Below are 8,194 nucleotides of genomic sequence, written 5' to 3'. Positions count from 1 at the left end.
TACATTATAACTGTAAAATAGGGTTTTAGTTATACTAAGAGATTATTAAAGGTAAGCTGAACTACATTATAACCGTAAATAGGGTTAATAATCTCTTAGTATAACTAAGTAAGTAAGCTGAACTACATTATAACTAAGAGATTATTACAGAAACCTATTTACAGTTATAATATTGTTCAGCTTACTTAGTTAGTTGTACTAAGAGATTATTAAAGAACCCTATTTACAGTTATAATGTAGTTCAGCTTACTTAGTTATACTAAGATATTATTAAAGAACCCTATTTACAGCATATCTAAATAAGTAAGCAAAACTGACTAGTAATGAAAATAATAATTTTAGAATTTAAAATCATCCAAATAATATTATTTATTTCATTATGACATTTTTTAAATTATGGTTATAATTAGAAAATGCATAATCAATTTTTCAAGTATAACGTACACCAGGAGTATTGAACAACGTGGCTAGTTATGAAGTTCTCTCTATATTGCATTAGTAGTGGTTAATAAATTTATATCTTATCATAAACATAAGACATGTGAAGTGTAGAAGTGTGAAATATAGAAGTGAGAAATGTAGAAGTGTGAAGTGTAGAAGTGAGAAATGTGGAAGTCTGAAGTGTAGAAGAGTGAAATGTGGAAGTCTGACGTGTAGAAGTGTGAAATATAGAAGTGAGAAATGTGGAAGTGAGAAATATGGAAGTGAGAAATGTAGAAGTGTGAAGTGTAGAAGTGTGAAACGTAGAAGTGGGAAATGTTAATAAACTTTGAGTGTACAATTTTTAAATCATTATTGAAAGATGAAGTAGTTACAAGTAGTTTTTGTGAAGTTCACATTATTATATGTGTTTTTATTACTATTTATCAATGAGAAACTATTTGTCGAAACTGTTAGGCTAACATTGTATTAACAAGACAGCTACTAGTCAAAATATAAACATATAATTAGAAATTACTATAACACCTTAATGAGAATTTTTCAGCTAGATGTTCCACAGGCATCAATATCATTTATTTAAACACCCCCAGAAACCGGGTTTTGATACCCGTGGTTGGGAGAGCACAGCTAGCCCTTTGTGTAGGTTTGTATTTAATAACAAACAACAATCTTTAATTAAATAATTTACTTGAGGGTCATCCACAAGTCATTAAGAAATAGTTTCCACCTACCTGTCTTGATTTATTTGTGTTTCATCAAGTATAACGTCTTTCTTTAACAATTCAACATTAACGTGTTACCTTTCTTTATTTGTAAATGTTCTATAGATCTCAAAAACCGTTCTATAAATTTATAACTTCACTATTCTATACTTTGATTAATATGGAGAGGGATTACAAAATTTACTTCACTATTTTATACTTTGATTAATATGGAGAGGGATTACAAAATTTACTTCACTATTCTATACTTTGGTTAATATGGAGAGGGATTACAAAATTTACTTCACTATTCTATACTTTGATTAATATGGAGAGGGATTACAAAATTTACTTCACTATTCTATACTTTGATTAATATGGAGAGGGATTACAAAATTTACTTCACTATTCTATACTTTGATTAATATGGAGAGGGAATACAAAGTTTACTTCACTATTTTTTTCAGATTTCTTTATTTGTAAATGTTCCAAAGATTAGTATCTTTATATAAACATATATTTTGTTTTATTTAAAATCTCATCATTGCTACCATATTTGATATATGTCGGTGTTACAAGACACCTCACGTCGTTTTTACTAACTTCATTATTTCTGTTTTACTTTATATGTAGTGTCTCAAAGATCATAATATCGTTTTTAAACTTTTAGCTTCAAAAATTTACTATTTTTGTTGGCGTTCCAAAGACCTTAGCGATTTTGTTAAAAGTTTTAACGTCCACACTATATGTGTTTCAAAGATGAAACAATTCAACACTTCTTTCATGCTTCATCGACACTTACTGAGCACTTTATTAACAACTCTTACTAATTTCGTAATGGACCATCTTTCGCCAGGATAGTAGCCTGAAGTATGCGTAACGTACTTGGTGAGATCCATACTAACCATGATAAGGCTAAACCTGTGTATCTATAAGGCTCAAGGAATCACCTGACACGTCACATGATCAGAATACAGTTTTGTATGTATGTCAGTGTGTACGGAGATGTTAATCTATGTATATATATACTCTAAAGATCCCAGCTTGCGTACTTAAACGATTGACTACAACACTGTTACAACGATTTATTTCTTGTTTTTCCAAAAACCTAATGTGTTTTTCATACAGTTATCTACAAAAATATTAACATGTTTTATTTGAATTATCTCGAAATATTCCAAATGTATTTAAAGAAATGGCTACGACATTGTTACAATGGCTTATTTATTGGTTTCGAAAATCCTGTCAACTGTTTACTTTTTTTTAAACAAACAAATACAATATCGTCGATATTTTGTTGTACCTGTAGGTGTCCCACGGATCCCAGCATCTTTCCATCTCTCCAGTTGGACCAAAAAGATTACCGTTCCTTATTTTCACGATTCAAGGCCTTCCGTTTCCCTTCTACTGGATTAGTGAACTTTGAGGTGCAAATTAGGTTCTGTCAGGATTTCTGTGAGCACGTAAGTTTGTGTTGCTGTACAGTTTTAAATAAATGTCATATACTTAAATATAGCTTTAAGATTTTATTAAGAATATTCAAAACTTATTAGGGAATTAAGCGCATTTTGCAATTCTTTTTCAAAAATTAAAAACGTATCTTCATCTGTTAAGTCTCCCAGCGGCACAGTGGTATGTCTGCGGACTTACAACACTAGAATCCGGGTTTCGATACCTGTGGTGGGCAGAGCACAGATAGCCCATCGTGTAGCTTTGTGCTTAATTACAAACAAACAATCATCAGTTAAGTTCGACATCACAAGTGCATTTTCAGAAAGAAAACTAAAAGATCTGTGAACGAGAATATTCTGAATTGGATGCTATATAGTTAGTGTTAGAAATGTACAAACATATGTCATCCTTATAGACACTTGGCGCCACAATATAGAAATATGTGTATAATAGCTTTTTAGTTGCTTGGTGAATAAATCCACGATCTTATCTTGTTATTATTGAACCAATTTCAGTTTTGAGTAATAATATTAAAATATGATCAAATATCAAATTAACCTTTCCCTGGGAGTTAAATTATTGCCAACGAGCGCGATCTAGTGGTTAATTTATCGCATTGAGGAGCTGAGGATCTTGGGTTTGTTTGTTTGTTTCAGAATTTTAAACAAAGCCACACACAAAAAAAAGGTTATCTAATAGATGTCCTTAATTTAGAACCGATAAATTAGATGAAAGTCAAAATTATCCACAACCCACTTTTTTGCTACTTTTGTCTGCCTGGCTGACTTCTTATTTTATTTTTAGCAAGCAGGGAACGCGTTTTTGTAACAAGGTAGTGTAAAAAATGAACCTATAACCCTGGCTATATCCAGCCCATCAAACTAGCAGTTCTTTGTATTATTTTAAAATAAAAAATTTTGTATTTTGAAATATTAATTACACCTGTTCAATCTGTAGGTGCTGTGTGCTAATAACGGATTGTCTTACGGACGGCGTAAACGAGATACAGTTGCAAATATAACAAAACCACCCGCCAGACGTCCGATGTTGGGTTCGAGTTTCGGTAGCGAAAATCAAACACAAACCAAGAACATTTTTCCTCCAAGTGTTTCTATGAAATTTTCACCGGTTCTAGTACCAGTGAATACTGTTATTGAGGATATTTTTAAAACGTTTTTTTCAACATCAGGTCCTGTTTTACCATCGAGTTCTAAGAAAATCCCTGTAAACGACGAAAGGATAAACTTAACCACATCAGGGCCTAAATCTTTAACAACCGTTATACCCCATGAGATTGTCAAATCCGATAAAAAAACACAGAAACACAGTTCTAACCCTGAAACATCGGGAAAAGCGCAAGTACAACAATCTCCATCGACTTCTTTCGAAAGATCTAATAACACTTTTTATGGCAGCAGCTCTCTTGAAAGACATTACACCAGTTTCTATGGTAGCACTTCTGAAAGACCTAACAACAGTTTCTATGGCAGCTCTTCTGAAAGACCTAACAACAGTTTCTATGGTAGCTCTTCTGAAAGACCTAACAACAGTTTCTATGGTAGCTCTTCTGAAAGACCTAATAACAGTTTCTATGGGAGCTCTTCTGAAAGACCTAATAACAGTTTCTATGGGAGCTCTTCTGAAAAACCTAACAATAGTTTATATGGCAGCTCTTCTGAAAGACCTAACAACAGTTTCTATGGCAGCTCTTCTGAAAAACCTAACAACAGTTTCAATGACAATCCTCATAGCAACAATCCATATTACTACAGACCGAACAATAATGCGTTAAAATCGACAAAACGTTACTGGAGACCTAAAGCTGAAGAGCTTTATTTTAAAGAATCTGTCAACGAAGAAACAACTCCAGAAATTACCGCTGCAACGGAGAAACCAATTCCACAAGAAATACCTCTCTCCTTAGCTATTATGGTTGGTGAAGATGCAGAGACAGAGATTCCAGTCGATAAAAGAGACTATAAAACTCTGCCGGGTAGGTATTTTTAATAACCTTTCAGTTAAAATTAAATAGCAAATATTTTATAAGAAAGAAACATAAATAGCTTTATTAATTTGTTAGCATTACGTTTAGGCAAAATCTACATCATGAAGTGGCTTGTGTCTGTGTCTCTATCCGTGACGAAAACTTCCCAACATACCGACTTCTGATCACTGTGAAACTTTTAGAGGTTCTTGGGTATGTCTAAGGGGTTCTTGGATATTGTCTAAAATCTGCAATACGCATAGAAGTAGAAGCTAGATAATGGTTGCACTAATATGAAGAAGCTGGTCAGAATGGATGAGCTATTAGAACATTTTATGGCAGTACTCTACAGTACTCTAATTATGGCAGTACTCAACAGGCCTGTAGAGCTAATGATGGCAGTACTCAACAGGCCTGTAGAGCTAATGATGGCAGTACTCAACAGGCCTGTAGAGTTAATGATGGCAGTACTCAACAGGCCTGTAGAGTTAATGATGACAGTACTCAACAGGCCTGTAGAGCTAATGATGGCAGTACTCAACAGGCCTGTAGAGCTAATGATGGCAGTACTCAACAGGCTTATCTAATGATGACAGTACTCAACAGGCCTGTAGAGCTAATGATGGCAGTACTCAACAGGCCTGTAGAGCTAATGATGGCAGTACTCAACAAATCTGTATAGCTAATGATGGCAGTATTCAACAGGCCTGTATAGCTAATGATGGTAGTACTTAATAGGCCTGTATAGCTAAGGATGGCAGTACTCAACAGGCCTGTATAGCTAATGATGGCAGTACTCAACAGGCCTGTATAGCTAATGATGGCAGTAAGCAACAGGCCTGTATAGCTAATGATGGCAGTACTCAACAGGCCTTTATAACTAATGACGCATATGCGCCACGTCCCGCCATCCTCGTGAATCAGAATGATAGGACCTAACTTCTAACAATCAGTTTTCTAGCACTGGTTTCATTAAATAAGCATAAGTTTATTTCTAATTGCTTTAAAAAGTAAATTTCTTACCAATAATTGTTTCCTGAGGCTTGACTTACCCGACTTAAGCTCCTCGGCATTTCTTCACGATTGATAAATTTTTCAAAAGTAAGAGTTGAAACTGTACGTAAAATATAAAATAAATAAAAACTGTAAAATATATCTTATTTGTTTTTCAACTGTCTTCATGAAAGATCAATGCACAGTTTTGAGAGATACTTTGGTATTTTTCAGTACTACAGGTCATATTAATCATTTTTCGAACATAGTAGATTTGGCATACTGTAAAGAAAATATATTTTCGAGTTAAATTGAAGTACTGTTTTGTTTTTATGCTTAAATGAAACTTATATATAAAGATTTTACTATTATTTTCTTGCTCCAGATGTCAAATCAAAACTTCCTGGAGGTGTATGTACGTCTCGTTCTACGTTCATAGCAGTCGTTATTGCAGTGTCTTTACTTCACCTTGGTATGATCGCTGGCGCCATCTTCTGTCATTTCTGGAATCAAAAGAACCGAAAAAAAACTATTCTCTGATGACGAACTCTCTTTTCGAGTTCCACCTGTTGCAGCCACAACAGGTGGAAAACCTCAACAGATGATTTACGGTAGTTCAGATGACAAATTTGCAAGTATTTATGGAACCTACGACTCACCGCCCTGATGAAATAACGAATTTTATTAAACTTAATCATACACAACGAACGTCATTATAGAAGGCATGGAATATTTGTATCATGTTGTTTTTAAAATATGTGCTTAATTAATTCCAATAACTAGAACTTTAACAATTAGTAATTGTTTTGTCTATCTGTCTTTTTATTATTCACGGAATGGTGGAGGTAATGGTACCAATAGATCTGGGCAATAGGCAGGGGTGACCACTGAGAATAAATCTCTTTATTAGGACTAACATTACAAAATGATAATGCAGAGTTACTTTTACAACCGGTGTATTTGTTAATTTATTTTCTACACTTTAGGTTTTTTGTCGTCTAATAAAGAATTCTTAGTAAAATACCCCCATTTTAGAAACAAGATCTGTAATAATCTAGAGCAGAACGAACAATCACATTTTGTAGTTTATCACTTGAGTTAGTGCACTATCACAACAATAAAACATAAACTGGAACAAACAATCACATTTTGTAGTTTATCACTTGAGTTAGTGCACTATCATAACAATAAAACATAAACTGGAACAAACAATCACATTTTATCACTTGAGTTAGTGCAATATCACAACAATAAAACATAAACTGGATCAAACAATCACATTTTGTAGTTTATCACTTGAGTTAGTGCACTATCACAACAATAAAACATATACGAGGATTTTAAAAGCTCTAAAAAACTTTTCAGTGTTTCGTTGAACTGTACGTTTGAGGCATAAGAAAGTAAAACAAATATATACAGACGTAGTGAAAGAAAATACTAAAACAAAGTCAGTATGCTGAGATTTTAAGTAGATTGATTGGTAATTTTATTTATTTATGGATTAAATAAACAAACATGGCTGTATCTTTTTGATTACCATCACAGTGGAATGCTGATAAAGACTTGGGAATAAATCGAACTACCTACATACAAGCAGTACTGTGTCATGACAACAGCTTCTGAGGACTGTAAATTTTAGGCAACAATCGTCAAAATGTATAATCAGACTAGCTTATATTTTCATATTCAGTTGTCCGTCTTGTTCCAGTATCGTTCGTTCTTTCATCTTCTATCAAGCATTATAGGCTTTATAAACCTTAAGTTTCAAATTTATCATTAGGTTTGTTTTCAGTGTTTGCTTTAGTATTAACATTTTTTTTCATATTTCAGTCATTCAAATAATAGCTATATTTATGACAAGTTTTTCCCTAGTCACATTTACAATAAACGATTATTTTTCTTTCTGAGAAGAAACTGAAATATCCGTAATATCTGCTTTGAAACAAGTTCCTGAATGCTTAGTTTATAAACTGAAAATATACATTAGATTTTACTGTATATTCCGTCTTATCCTATAGAATTTGACCTCGAGTAAAATATGTCACTGATACTCTTCATATAAGTTCTAATGTACAAATATACAAGTTTGTTTTCTTAGTTGATCTTTCTATGAACCATAAACTAATCATTTTGGAGAGTAATTACAACAGAGTGTGAGTTTAATAACTTACATCAAAGGTAAATATTAGACGTTTTTGTTAGAGATTTTTCGATTTCGTTACAGATTATCAGTTTCAATTAATACTGAAACCACCGTTTTTAACACTTCTGTATCTATTTTTGGTTAATGAGTCACGTGTCCTTTTTTGTAGGGTTAGTGCTCTTGTCTTGGGTTATTTTTAATGTTTTTGTAGAGTTTGCTTTAACAGTGTATTTAAAATTTAATTCTAACCATGATACGATGAAATTAATCAACATTTACAGGAAAATTATTAAATCATTTCAAACAAAGTTTTAAAAGAACACAAAGACTTAAATGATTAAATTATTTCAAAGACAGTTATAAAAAGACACAAAAACTTGAGTTATTTTAAATTTAAATTTTAACTATTTTAAATTTAAATTTTAAACTATTTTAGACTAAATCATTTCAAAGACAGTTATAAAAAGACACAAAAACTTG

General features: G+C 32.5%; 1 pseudogene; it reads left to right on the top strand.

The window, feature by feature from the left end:
* The window catches only part of LOC106473821, a 23,127-nt pseudogene extending 16,533 nt beyond the window's left edge, over positions 1-6,594 (top strand).
* The last annotated feature ends 1,600 nt before the right edge of the window (positions 6,595-8,194 follow it).

The sequence above is a fragment of the Limulus polyphemus genome, unplaced genomic scaffold (genome assembly GCF_000517525.1).
Source record: "Limulus polyphemus unplaced genomic scaffold, Limulus_polyphemus-2.1.2 Scaffold6531, whole genome shotgun sequence".
In the NCBI taxonomy this organism is placed as follows: Eukaryota; Metazoa; Arthropoda; class Merostomata; order Xiphosura; family Limulidae; genus Limulus; species Limulus polyphemus.
Note: the sequence above shows the minus strand (reverse complement) of the source record. Positions and strands in the feature narration are given on the sequence as shown.